At 33.5% G+C, this 15,721-nt stretch overlaps 1 protein-coding gene across 2 annotated transcripts in view; it reads right to left on the bottom strand.

Moving 5' to 3' along the window:
• Positions 1–15,721, bottom strand: part of LOC101892867 (uncharacterized) — a 201,581-nt gene that overhangs the window by 19,092 nt on the left and 166,768 nt on the right. The window contains exon 1 of one of the 2 annotated variants that reach the window (XM_011295959.3): positions 13,970–14,442. The exons of the other annotated variant lie outside the window; for it this stretch is intronic. The gene's annotated coding sequence lies outside the window, so the exon portion shown is untranslated. Of the gene's footprint in view, positions 1–13,969; positions 14,443–15,721 lie in introns of those variants that run through there. 2 annotated transcript variants of the gene reach the window in all.

Here is a 15,721-nt window from a genome sequence, read left to right as displayed (position 1 = left end):
ACTTCCACTGGAGTGGGTACTCACTCACGGGCGAGATAATAATTAAATAACAAAAATATGGAGTGGATGACTGACTGGTTAGTTGGCTCGTTGACTCGCTGCCTGGACCAATTGGCTGCCGTACAACCACTTCAATTAACTGATGACTAAAAATGGGACTCTCCACATACATTATAAATGTCTCATATTATTCTAAGGGATTTATGGCCAAGAGCCAAGTGGAAACTAAATTACAATCAAAAGAAGAACAAAAACAGAAAAAATAAAACAAATACAAAGTGTATCAGATTTCCAGTTTTGGGATTATGAAAAATTATAGTCCAGCAAAAAAGAGAGAATAAAAAAACTAAAAGCTACTGATCGTACTTTGAGATCAAATATAATTTTCTTCTTCAGCATCTTCTCTGGTGACATGTTTCGATTGAATGACATTTCACAATTGTCACGCTTTCGTTTGCCTTAAAAGGCGTGTCTCCTTGTCATAATTCGTTTTATTTTTATTTTTTGATACGAAAAAAAAAAGACGTTTCCAGTTGAATTCTAGAATAGAGCAACCTGAAGAAAAGTTTACTGATGACACTTGTGGCTGTATATACTATATGTGTGTGTGTGTCTAAGCGCTTAGTTGCTGCAATTGTTTGTTGCCCAGCTGCAAAAATGTTACGTCAAATCTTGGTCATGGTCGGCTAAATCATTCATCGTTTTCACTTCACAGCTCAAGTTCATTGCCACACTGAGAGAAATTATGGATGGATTTTGAAAAATTTGTACAATAAAAAGAAAAGTATTAGGTGGTATTAAATTAGATAATGTGTGAAGGGATATAGCTGAAATTCCGACATTTCCTATTGAGGTCTCCGTTGGTATCTGGGTTTGACACATGTAGGTGTTTTTAGAAATGTGAACTTTAACTGTGCGAAAAGTGCTTAAATCCCTAATTAACATTACTTCTGTAGGGATTTAAAATAGATCATTATACCATATTTTGTATAAACACAAGCAAGGTGATCACCAACAACGTCATGTCTTTGCTGATTGGGTCCTTGAAATGCAAGAAAACTCGGAAAAAGACAAAATTGTCGCATTTGTGGTTCGGAAAAGTAAGAGCAATTGTTGAAAATTCTCTCTTTTGGTGGGAGAATTTCCACGAGATGAAATTTTGTACAAATCATTTGTTTGGACCAAGGACGATCCCAATTGCAATTGGAGATAATCGATCAAAATTTAGATATAGCTCCCATATATAATTTCGTTGGATTTGGGTTTTATTGTGCACCAAATGTGTAATATAAGCCCAAATAGGATGGCCAATAAAGATGGCATGTAATACCAAATTGAGCCTAGAAACAAGCATGTGCAAATTGATCGAAATCGATATCGATATTGATCGAATCTATATATATATATATATATATATATATATATATATATATATATATATATATATATATATATATATATATATATATATATATATATATATATATATATATATATATATATTGCTCATCCAATGCATCAATAAATTAAATTCCGCTGAAACAATACAGGGTGAGATAAAGTTTCAACAAAGTCAGACGACATAATTTATATATTTATACCCTACAACACTATGTGTTGGGGGTATTATAAGTTTGATTGGCCCAAAAATTATGTAACACCTCGAAATATTGGTTTCCCATATAGGAAAGTATATATGGATCTTCCTATCTCGCCGAGCTGAGTCGATCTAGCTATGTATGTCCGTCCGTCCGTCCGTCTGTCCGTCTGTCCGTTTGTAATCACTCTACAGGTGGCAATTATGGCCCGATCTTCACGAAATTTAGAATGGAGGTGGGACTGGGGTCAGAATAGATCCCTATTTCTTTTGGAGATGATCGCCAAATGTTTAGGGGTTGAAATGGACCAAATACTGAAAAAATGTCGGATTTTGCAGTAGCTATACAGATCGCAATTATAGACCAATCGACGCGGAATTTCGCATGTAGCTAGAGTTTAGGGCGGGGAAGAAGCCTACCAATTTGGGTGGTCATCGGATATTTAGCGGGTAAAATAGACCATATCTTTTGTGTTTAAAAAAAATTAAAATTTTTCATTAATCCTCGAATATTTTAAATCCCGGCGAAACCACAAAGCCATGACAAGGTTACTTCTGATCTTTACATTGATGTTAAGATCCAACAAATCGAATATATAGCAAAATATGTGCGATATATATGTTTATCAAAGAAGATATGCTTGAAAAATCTCTTATATGTCGAGAACGGCTGAACTGATTTCGACAGTTCTCATTAATTCAGAATGGCCTCTTGGCAGGAAAGAAAAAACGTCTAAAAAAATTTCATAAAAATATCTCTCTAAAGATGAAAATATTGATTTTGTAAAATTTTCTCATATTTTTTCAATTTTGTCATATTTTTGGCATTTTTTCATTTTGAATTAAACATTTGGTAATATTTCTACAGCTAACAAAACTAAGTAGTTAGGATATCAGGATATCATATACAGATCGCATTTATGGCCCGATCCTTACGAATTTTTGCATGGAGATAAGATGAGGGTCAGAATAGAAGCCTACTCTTTGTGGAGATTATCGCCATATATTTAGGGGTTGAAATGGACCAAAAAAAGCTGCAAAATTGTCTGCAGGTCGTAATTATCGCCCGATCCTCACGCACATTTGAATGGGGGTTATCGGACATTACAAAAGCCAAGCAGTTTTGGATGGTCATCCAAAAATATTCAATGTGTAAAATAGTTTGCCAACTTTTGTAGACAAAATACGAAAATGTCCATTCCAGTGACAAACTGTATGGTATAAAAAAAAACAAATTAAGAATAATACCGGGCTTTCTTAAATCTATGGCTTTAATTACTCGGTAGAAACCAATATATTATCCTTTGCCTTGCTTTTCCCGCGCAATATTCACGCGTCTATACGAAATTACTAGCCACCTAAAAGAGCTCTCTTAACCGGCCTAATTGCCGCTAAAATTCCACGGCCTAAACTATCAGATCGAATCACAAGGACTCAAGATAATTTTACTGTAACACCTCCTAGCCTTTGAAAATAAACGCGGTATTTTTCCCTTACAAACTGATTATTACTTAAATCCTAAGAACTATAACCTATCTTATTACTAAATCTTTATACTGAATATTATATTTTTTTTCTCGAAATTTATGATTATTAACTCTTTTTTTCTTTTCTTTTAGTTCCAAAAAAGGAGACAGCAAATTTTATGGACGTCACATATATCTGCTGGATTTTTCCGTAATTATTTTTTGTGTTGCACAGTGTTGTCAAAGGCATACCTCATTTGATCATTTATCCCAAATATGAAATTTTTCTTTGAATATTTGAATATTATTAACACGGCTTCAGGAAAACCATTTATAATTTATAATTTTTGCGTTACGTTTCCCAATATTGACTGCCACTGTAAATTGCTTCTGTTACTCTCCGCCGTTGTTATGGATTCATATAATAACAACTAATAATAATAAATAGTGTGAATAAGCCAATCATTAGCATGATAATGTTCAAACGTAAATACGTGTGACATAAAAAAGTGTTATAAAAATTATATAAAGTTATTTCACTAAATAGAGAAAATGAAAGTGGTTAATAGATTTTTAAATTATATAATGTTGGGAGAAATTTAACTGTATTTATATACCTGATATTTATAAAGGGTGTCCTAACGGAAATTTTAAATAATACACAGATATTTATAAAAAAACGCGAAACTTTATAATATCGTAAAGTAGACTGAATGAGGTTATATATAGAACAAGATATCGAGTAGATATATCGTTCCGACCATTGCTGGAACACGCGCGATCTTTTTATGAAATTGCCAATGGCCGTTTTGAATAAATGCAGCGTCCAATTTTCTCTTCAAGGCTTTTTCGTGTAAATCATCGACCTCGAAAAACCCGAAAGAAAAAAATCTAAAGATGGTAAATCGCACGATCTAGGCGCCAGTTCTGGTTTCCAAAGTACGAAATAATACTATAAACTGCAGCAATTTAATTTTTTCTCTAGCTGTATGACTTGTGCATTGTCTTGTTCAAATCACACGACGTTCACATTTATTTGTTCAATTCTAGGCAATCATTTCTCGATATCGAATACCATTGACTGTTTGTGGTTGCCAGCCTCATTTTCATAAAAAAGTGTCCTATGATTCTTCCAGCCCAAAAAATCACACCACACAGTTACGCGTTGAAGATGCATTTGCTTCTCCTAAATCACTCGAGGATTTTTCTCAATCTAAATATGACAATTCTCCCTATGGACGAATCCATCATGATGGCAATGGGCCTTGTTCCAGGAGATGCTTTTATCGGCTTGATTTGGATTTGGAGACACTAATTTCGGTGGATGGAGTTTAAGCGACACCGGTACGTACAGCTGCGATATTTTCAGTCGGTCGAACTGGTCAAAGACCCGTTGTTGTCTTCAGATCACCAACAGACCCAGTCTCGGCCAGTTTGTGCATTAATCTCTTTACAGTTGAATATTTTGGAGCATTAAAATTCCACATGGAACTGGAGATATAGCATCAGAATCGGAGATACCTCCAAAAAATTTAGATTTTGTATACATATCTATTGATCGGTTATTGATACAGTCTGCAAATTTAAAATGTGTAACGAAATTTGGTGAAATAATAAATTTGCTAAATTATATTGAAATCGGTTCAGATGTAGATATAGCTCCCACATATATTTTCGGCCGATTTCATATATTTGATGCGCCAAACACGATATGTATTTCTGATTCCAATGAATTCGGAAAGAGTAACAGAATTTGGTAAAAAAAATCTATTTACTAAATTATATTGAAATCGGTTCAGATTTGATTATAGCTCTCATATATATTTTCGGCTGATTGCGATGAAATGTAATTTGTCAAATTATATTGAAATCGGTAAGTTTTGAATATAGCTTCCATATACAGGGTGAGATGAAAAAACTGCAACAAATTTCAGATTGCTGTCGTTTCTAAGCCACTCGTCCGACAGCTGTTAAAATTATTCCAGTGACAGCTCATTATATTGTTTACAAGCGTACAAAAGTATTATGAAGAGGATTTTCCAGAAAAAAAGTTATTTGTGATGGAATTCAAGCGTGATAGTGGGATTTCTTTCTATTTGGCTGGAAAACCACAAGTGGCTATCGTTAGAGCACTCCAGCATTTAAATGTGAATAACTCTTTTGTGTCTCGTACCATCGTTCGTTACCGTGATACTGATAGGGTAGCCCAACGTCAAGGAAGTGAACGAAAGAAAACTACAACAACAGCAGAAATGGTTCGAAAAGTAAAGAAGCGACTTGGTCGAAACCCCTGTCGCAGTGGCCGAAAAATGTCTCGTGAGCTCGGGATAAAGTCATTGCATTCAAGCCTTGGCCACGCAAAAATTTTGACCTTAGACATTCCAATATGACTCAGCATCATCGCACTCAGCACGCGCCACCCAATAATGGTTACAAAATGAGGTCCCTCGCTTCATTTCCAGAGCACAATGGCCACCAAATCTCCGAATACCAATCCGTTGGACTATTGTGGTCTGGAGTATTTTGGAAAGCAAGGTTGGCACTAAAAAACACCAAAGTGTCGATCACCTCAAGCAAGCGCTTCGCCGGGAGTGGGCCGAAATTCCGCAGAGCAACATTCGGGCAGCGTGTTTTGGTTTCATTGGTCGTTTGAAGGACATAATTCGTGCCAAAGGTGACCAATTTCAACAAATCTAAATTTACTCTAAAATTTGATGCTATTTCCGACATTTTTTGCTTTCATTCAATAAAATTTAAATAAAAAATATATAAATTATGGCGTCTGAATTTATTGCAACTTTTTTATCTCACCCTATATTGTTTCAGCGGAATTTATTTGATTGATGTATCAAACACGCTATGAATCTCCAATTTCAATCAAATTTGGAAAGTGTAACAAAATTTGACTGCAAAATAAATTTGCCAAATTATATTGAAATCGGTAATGATTTGAATATGGCTCCCATACAAATTTTCGGCCGACTTTATGTTTTTTATGCACCATAAACCTAAATTTGTGTCCGGTCCCAATTAAAAATGAGTTACGGAATTTGGTACATTTGATATCAAAAAAATTGGATTCTTGCAGGCTCTGGAACAGAGCAATAATATAATGGCCCCAATTTCCAACCAAAACAGCTGCTATTTGATATTTAGGGTAGATTAACACTTCTCAAAAATTTTTAGCCATAAGTCAAACTTGAACCTGGCATATGGTATAAAAGTTGGAACTGAACACCATTTTTTATGGGACAATTTTTCAAAACTTCAAATGACATAGACCTAAATCCCAAATTGTAATAGCGTTTTGCGAAAATAAGTTGTAATTTGTCACGTAATTGCTGGATAAACTAGAGTCTTTTAGGAGACAGTTGAATTCGTTTTCAATTTTTTTGTAGATTTTTCACATGAAATATATCTTGGAGTCAGCTGCCTAATTTTTTAAAACATTTTTTCCTTTGCACTTGTTTCTAATGACATGATCGCAAAACATAATTGTTCAATGATTTGTAGCATATTTCGTATTCTTTGGCTCATATTCTTCTGGTTTCGCATCTCGTTATGAGAAGATTTGTTATCTTCCCATTGTGATGTAATTAATGTTTTGATTTAATAACACTTTAAATGAATTACTGCGATAGCAACAACCACAGCAAGAAATTAATTATGCTACCGAAATAAGAAATTATTCGCTTACGTTTCACAGCATGACATCGCTGATTTTTGTTCTCTTCATCTACTTGCTCTTTTTCCCGTCTGACTACCGATAAATTACAATTTAACATTTCCTCTCATTATTTCCGTACGAAATTAATTAGGCATGTGAACTATTTGCAAAAGAAATAAAAGTGTACATAGGTATTTTTGCCGTCATGATGTAATAATTAATTATCTCCAATCGAGAAGCTAGGCAGGTAGACATTGCTTTTTTTTAGCAAAATATTTACCCTAATTGTTTTCAAATAAAACTCTTCGCCTTCTTTTCGTTTTGTATTGAAAAATGAATCACCCATCAAGTTGATCTTATATTAAATTAAAATTATCATCTCCCTATTGTTTTATGGCCTTTCAAATGAAATTCTCATAAAGATTGTATAGAAAGATATTTAGTTTTTGTTTTAATTTTATTCTAAATAAATATTTAATTTTATGGAATTGCTGTGAGTTGGGTTCACGCATTTTTAACTCATTTTAAAAAGTCATTAACGTTCACGCAACGTAACTTAATACTGCTTCATGTGTGTGTGCGTGTGTGAGGAGCAAAAGTTCTAAGGGCCTAGCTGACAGATTAACTGACTCATAATTATGTTGAAACTGTTCTGAACTGAAATATGAAATGAAAATAGTCGTAAAAATACCATAAAAATTCAGGTTCAAGTGCAAAATTCCACCCTAAAAGCATTTTGGAAGCTTGTGGTAACGTGAGGTTGTTAATGGAAATGAAGATGAAACAAAAGACTTAAGACACGAACTTGAACGAACAAAAATATATATTTTTTATTGAAAGATAATTGTTATTATATTACAACGAATTATGGCGGCATTCCTTCTAAGTCAAACGGTGTATATCTATATCCTACAACTGACTTTCAAATAAAACTCCACAAAAAAGAAGTAAAAACAATGATAGTTTTTATCTGAAAAAATGTCAACAATGCCTTTACAAGATATGTGGAATTCAGGTTAAATAATTTCTGAGATTTAAATTTTCCAAATCAAAATTCTACAGTTTTGTCATCGTTGACTTTCAAATATAATAGTTCCACGACTAAAACAACACACTGTTTTTTTGTAAATATCGTAACAAATAAATAATCATTCTTGGAGAATATGACTTATATATTTTTGGTATAGGACTGCAAACGACTCCGACATCGGCTAGAATCCAAAAATAATCGTGTATCCGCGTTTTGGAAGTTTACATGGGAAGGAATCCAACGAAAACAAAAATCTGATTAAAAATTCGAAAATATGGTCCAAAGCTATATAATAAAGACAGGAGCTGTTGAAGATGCCATTTATATTGGCTACAGATTATTTTTGTTCATAAACTCATAATGAAATTTGATTTCGAATAATCTTTCTCTTTACTTGGAAAATTTAAAATTAATGGTGAAAAATGTAAACAGAGATAACTTATACATTGAATATACCAAGTTATAGAAACTAGATATATATGTAGTATACTAGCTGACCCGGTCCGTATTGTTGGTCCCGAGTTTTATTGTTTAATGCTTATTTTTAAGAAAATTATAATTCTCAAATTAAATTGTATTGTAAAAACTACATAAGTTGCAGCCTTATATCATTTTCGTTTCAAAAAAAAAAAAAAAAAAAAAAAAAAAAAATGATAATATACTAAAAGTATCAGCTTTTAGCTGCAGTTAATCTATCAAACGGCAGACTTGCATGGTTAAAGGTTGTTGATGTTTTTCTTGTTTTGTGACTTATTGCTGTAGTCTTTTGTGTTCTGTTCTCTAACACCTGTGTCACACTCTCAATATCAAATAAAGTTTCCTTATAACTATAAGTTTTCTGTAGTTTAAAGATTTCGTTTACCAAATTGGTAGGGATTTCCGAACAAACTTAAAAAAATATTCAAAATTTTCTGGTATCGGCCTTTTTTATAGCTTTAAAGAGCCTTTTCTTCGGAAATAATGATAGGAAAATGTTTATTTTTTATACCAAAAAGTCTTTGGAATCTTTCATTTTTAAGTTTATCGAGAAGGATATTAATAAAACCGTAGCACTATGGGCCCACATCAATTTCTCTGTAGAAAAGTATTTCAACGTCTCCATGTGTAAACTCAATATCAAATTTAAGGCTTTTAGCTCTTTAATTTCCCCTATTACCAAAATTAGTACAATTACAGTACGGATATCCAAAGTCAGGTCCTTCTCTTAATCATAGAAACCAAGAGTGACACCCATACCAAATTACAGGATTTCTCTTTATTCCTTTACTCAATACCAAATGGAGTACTATTTAGTATATTTCATTTAATTTTAACACACGTTTCCATAACCATCTCCATATATCAATTCCAGATACCAACAGAGACCTCAATATTAAATTTCGGTATTCCAGCTCTATTCCTCTACCCAATACCCAGTTGTGTACCAATTAGTACTTTTCGAACAAAACCTCATCCATATCTCAACAATAGATACCAAAACTTTTCGTACAAATATGGGGCACATTTCCAAACCACCGCCAAATCTAAATATCATGTTTTTTTAGAATTTTATCTCTATCCCTTCATCCAATACCAATACCAATTATAGTGTCATTCATTTCTTTTCGCACAATTGTAGTATACATTGTGGAAACCACTTCATTATCACAAGTAAACTACCAACAGGGAATCAAAAAAAAAAAAAAAAATAATTTTCATCCGTTCACAAAATTTGGTACCATTTAGTACCGTCCCCATACTTAGTTACAAACTTGCTTTCCAACCTTGATTCTATACCAAATGCCAAGTTTTTACCCCTATCCGTTTTTACATAATACCAAATGGTACAATTTTAAAGGATTAGTTCTATTTTAGAACTTTTCGGCACCTTAAATTTCGACTCTCGTTCAACATTTAATTCTAGCTCATACCGTTTGTCCAAAACTATGTATTGAATTTTTAGTATATTTTCATACTTTTCGTATCCTTTCAGCACGAATTTCCAAAAACATTCTAGCTTCAGCCGTTTCGTCTGGGCGCTGTTTAACGATCAACCAGTCACTATCCTTTTTTATATAGATTATATATGTATATGGCTTATATCAATTATTTGTATCAGTCTTTGCAAAGTTTTCTAATCAAATGATCTGTAATTTTGAATTCGTAACGTTCAGAAATCACGCTGCAGGACGTTATGTTTTATTCACCTCATGATAGAAATACAGCTCAAACTAACTTTTCACTCATGACCACAACCATAAGATGGTGTAAATTATTTTGCTATCAGACGTATACATAATTTCGATATCTGATTAGGTATAGCTCTCAAATATCTCCACCACCTGCCACTCGGTCTTCTGTATGTTTCTGCCAAAATTTTCGACAGAATGAGCTCTAATATCCAGTTTTGTGATATATTTTTCGGCAATGCCACCATTTCCGGGGGTCCAACATAAAACCAGTACAATTAGTCTAAAAGTCCGACGGCGTCCACTTTATGATACCCTACACCCCTTTGCATATTTTTTTGAGCTTCATATTACAAATTAAAAATATAACAAATCGGATGAACAACATATGTGGGAGCTATAGCTATATCTGAACCGATTTTCACCAAATTCGACATACTTGTTTCTAGGCTCAATGTGGTCGTAAGCCAAATTCCATCCCATTTGAGCTAATATACACGTTTGGTGCACACTAAAAGGCAAATCGGACGAAGATATATATGGGAGCTATATCCAAATCTGAACCAATCTCGATAAGATTTGGGAAAGGTATTTCTGTGCTATATCTGAACCGATTTCCACCAAATTTCGATTTTCACCAAATTCGACATACTTGTTTCTATGCTCAATGTGGTCGTAAGCCAAATTCAATCCCATTGGGGCTAATATTGCACGTTTAATGCAGAATAAAAGGCAAACCGGAGGATGATATATATGGGAGTTATATCCAAATCTGAACCAATATCGATAAGATTTGGGAAAGGTATTTCTGTGCTGTTTTTACCCAAATATCGTTGTTACGGGAGCTGTCTTTGGGTCAAACAAATGACTTGTGCAAAATTTCATTTGGATCAGGCAATAAATGCGGCCTGATTAGAAAAATACATTGACAGACATAGATACATAAATCGACTCAGAATGTGATTATATGTAGATCATTAAAAGAAACTATGAGTCTATCTCGTTTCTTTTTGCCTGTTACAAACAAATGCACAAAGACATAATACCCTGACCACCTTGTTGTGTAGGGTATAAAAATAAGAAATTTCAAGAGAACTATTTGGAAAATATCTAAAAATTAGCTGATTTGGTCGGTTCACTTTTATTTTATTTTTTAACGCAAACCTTTTACTGATTGTTTTTAGTATTTGGATAAGTCGGTTTTAGAATCGGCAATATTGATCCTCTCCTTTTTGTACCTCCCCTAAAAAAGTTAAAGAGATTTAAATAAAAATAACTAAATAAGATTGGTGCAGCGTTTCATGTACCACAAAAGGTAAAATTCTTGAATAATAAAAACTTTCTTAAATTCGAAGTCGAATTTCTTCAACAATTTTTAGATTCCGGTTTTTCTGTCTATTTTGGAGTTACTGCAAGACATATATTTTTGGTCTCCTTTAGGGCAAGTTTAAATATATCACTCCATCCTTTCAGATTCCTTTCCAAGAAATTACAAAAATATTCAAAAAAAAAAAAAAACTCATATTGAGATAGGCGAATGCTTGGCACATCGTAATATTTAGTAAAACATAGGTCAGAATCTAAAATAGACTATATTTAGTAAAACATAGGTCAGAATCTAAAATAGACTATATTGGCCTACTCATTCTTGTACCTTCCCCAATTTTGGAGCTAGTGTGAAAATGGAACATATTGCTTAACTCTGTTTGGTAACTCCTCCACAACAGTTTAAACAATTTGCAAAAAAAAATCAAGTATTCTAAAAAATTATTCGTCATAAAATTCTACCATAGGTTATAGAAGTCGTCAATAGTCTTAATCTTACCAAAACGCCAGGAATTCATTATATTAAAACAAATTTTACAGAAAAATCAAATCGGTCAAATTTTACTATAATTCGCTAAAGAAAAGAAATATCAGTTTTTACTGTATATCAAATCTGATATACAATCCCATAAATCTGAAAATATTCCTTAACCTTTAGATCACTTTTTTCCCGACTTGACGACTGAGCGTAAAATAAAATTTCTATTTAGGCGGAAGTTGTAAAAGGAAGAAATAGTCTAGACAAAATTTAACAATAAATCTGAGAACAAACCACACAATAGTTACACATTCTACGTATGTAGAATGTATTTACTAAAAGTAAAAAAATTATGTATTTGCTTTTTTACTCCTAATTTTACACATATCCAAACCGAGAAATCCAATCCATTTTTTCAGGAAAGTGTCAAAGTAATAATTATTCTACATCAACTTCAATTGTACGTTCGATGAAAAATTGCATCAATTTTTGTTAGTAAAATATCTTGTTTATTTCTGATAATTTAGTACTTTTTCCCAAATCGCTGCAAATTTTCTTAGAATTTCACTGTACAATAGCCAGTCTGGGTTGCGGAAATGCTATGTTATATTCCTTTAGTACAATACCTACTTTTAGTTTGTCAATCCGTAAGTAACACCTCGAAATATACATTTTAAAGTCCACAAAGTATGTATACATTTTTGATCAGCATAAAACTCTACGTCGATTTAGCGATGTCCGTCTGTGGAAATCACTCTAGCTTCCAAGCGGAAAGAATTAGGTTGATAACATTTTACTCAGATGCGCGTTAGGTCCGCAGGACTTTTGGTATTAATAATGTGCTGTATAGGTCCACGTGTTGGTATAGCCCCCATATAACTGTAGCGACAGGTTTCTTTTTATGAGTTTTAACTCACAATTTTAACCCGAATTTATTGGAAATTGGCAGCATATTATATAAGAAACATCCTTGCATAGAACTGTCAATATGGGTTTAAGTTTTATATTGTCCCCATATAACTGTACCTCCTGATATTCGGAATTTGGATGCTTTGTGTCACCCTTTTCACCGGTATTGTTTGAAATTTGGAATTTTAAGTCGATTTAATGATGTCCGTCTGTTGAAATTACGATGCAGCCCTCATTATTTGACATAGACATTCAAAAATTGGCAGTACGTTTTGTATTTTGTCTCATATGATCGGTACTGAAATCGGTTCATGTTTTGATATTCGGTGGTTTGATGATTTTCGCCATATTTTTTCTCCGACTTGGTATTTGCAGTTTGTAATGGGTTCTAGCTCCGGTGGCAGAACATTATATGTACAGGTCACGTTTTTGTATAGCCCTCATATAATGGTACCTCCCGATATTCGGTATTTTGATGATTTTTGCCACATTGTTTTACGGATTTGTCTAAAAATTGGTATTTCCAGGTCATAATGGGTTTTAGCTCCGGTGGCAGAACACTGAATATTTTGCTCCACGTTTTCCTATAGCGCACATATAACGATACCCACCGGTATTCGGTATGTTGGTAATCCTAGTCACATTTACCCACCAAATTGTTTGCAATTTGATATTTAAGAAGATTTGGTAGATGACAATCCTTGAAGTATAAAATTGTCTATAGAGCTTCCCGTTTTGGTGTGGCCCCCATATAACGGCTTCATCCACTTTACGATTTTTTTAAAAGTTAAACAGCATTATCCAAACGGTCTTACTGGTTTATTTGTAGAACACGTTTGAATTCAGATACTTTTATATAAATCTTTACCCAAAGATGGATGGTATTAAAAATTCGGCCCGGCCGAACTAAATGTTTTTTACTTGTTATTATTTTAGCAGTACTGTTTAACGTTCTTGTTTCTATTTGAAAATTTGCAAATTTCTTCCAAGTTTAGGAGGGTATTCAAAGTTCGGTCCGGCCGAACTAACAGCTTTTTCACTTTTTATTACTAATTTTTAAAATTTTGCTTTATATCAAGTTTCGCATTTTCATGTGAATTTCTGTTTGCACCAGTCCTTCCGACATATTATATTTTTAAATTTAAAAAATCGGACAATAATGAAATAATTTCAACTAATTTGTCTAACATGTCCAGTTCAATATAACGATTACCATATATTTTTTCGACTCTTTTATTAAAATATTAGAATATTCGGAAATCCGTTAGAATTTGTTTATAACTTTTGCTTTTTCCACCTTATTATATAAAAAATAAGCAAATACTTACTTTATTTTGTTCAGTCTAAAAAAATATAAAATCCTTTGCTTGATTTTCCAAAGTATTCCGCAGAATGTTTTGTAATTTTCACATAAAACACGCACTTTTTAAGAAAATTATTTTCTTAACACTACTGCAGACAAAATGATATGTTTTTTTTTTTTGCTCCAAGTGTTCTTTTTGCACTCCTTTTATTAATTTTTTGTTACCAAAAAACGACGTTAAAAAGATTTTAGCTCGAATTCTTGGAGATTTTGTTTTCGTTTTGCTTTATATTTGCTTTGTTCGATTCAATATTTATGCTCATTACACGACAAATGACTGGCGTTACTCCCCCACAACAATGACTGTGGCGTTCTGAGCTGGGCTGGGTGATACCGATGAGGAGGATTGCTATGTTAAGTCGATTGGCGAGATGTGAACACCTTGAGCGGCAGCAAATAAATGAGATCTTGCGGCAAAATAATTTTGTATTTCTTTAAAACGAAAAACGAATGAAATTTCATAAAACAAAAACAAACGCAATGGCAACAACAACAGCAATCGTACCGGCGGCATCAACAGCACAAGTAGCAGCAGAGGCCGCATCAGCACAACGACAACAACACCTCACTTTAACTCATAAAACAAAAGATATTGTTAACTGCCCTGTTGATGTTCATAAAGCGAGAGGAGGAAGGGTAAGGTGAGGAGAGAGGGAGGGAGGGGAATTTAGCCAAACTGAAAACAAACACTCGACACTTTACACTCACTGCGGCTCTTTGACTACCACTTGCCATTGAGCCATTGACGCGGCAGTAGCATTACCTAGCTGGCTTTGGGGATAACAAAAAAGACAAAACAAAAAACAATAAAACGTTATTAAGAGCTAAAACGACAACAACAACTACACCGACATTAAGTCAATTTCATATCTAAATCATCTCTCATCGCCAGCCAGCCATCCAATAAAAATAGAAATAGAAAAAAAGTATCACCAACATTTCTTGCTTTGTGACCAGCAACTGCACAACAGATGCTGGCAGAGTTGCTCTGCCACCAGTACCATCATCATCTGCAGCGACAGCAGCAGCAGCAGCAATCACATCGACTCGGCTAATCAATAGAATTTTCTAAAGTGCATCTTTACGAATGTGGAAATGCAAGTTAGGCTGTCAATTTATTGCTAATTATATTGCACAGTGTTTGGTAACCGAATAAATGTAAAGGCAGACAGTAGAACATTTTAGAGCATATACTTTTGGGAATGTTTTTGATACATCTTCTTCTTCTTCTTATATCACTAAAAGAGGAAAATGTTCGTACGTTTGGTTGATTGTTTGTAATTTATGGACTCAAAACCGCTGAACAGATCTTCTTAAAAATTTCCAAGTATACTACAACATTGCCTGAAAGTAACATAGTCTATATATATTTTTGAAATTCCACATGGACCTGGAGACATAGCATCAGAGCCGGAGGTATCTCCGATCCATTGATCGATTTGGGAACAAGAATTAATTAGTGAAATTACATTAAAATCGGTTCAGATTTGGATATAGCTCCAATATATATTTTCGGGCGATTTCGTGTATTTGATGCATCATACACGCTGTGTATATCAAATATCAATGACATTTGGAATGTGTATTTGTCAATTTATATTGAAAACGTTTCAGAATCGGATATTATTTAATTAGGGAACATAGACAACCACACCTTTGCTATGGTACAAGGCTAACATTAAAACCAGTAAAGAAAGTCTTAAAGTCGGGCGGAGCC

Source organism: Musca domestica, unplaced genomic scaffold (genome assembly GCF_030504385.1).
Source record: "Musca domestica strain aabys unplaced genomic scaffold, Musca_domestica.polishedcontigs.V.1.1 42, whole genome shotgun sequence".
In the NCBI taxonomy this organism is placed as follows: Eukaryota; Metazoa; Arthropoda; class Insecta; order Diptera; family Muscidae; genus Musca; species Musca domestica.
This window is presented reverse-complemented; position numbering and strand designations above follow the sequence as displayed.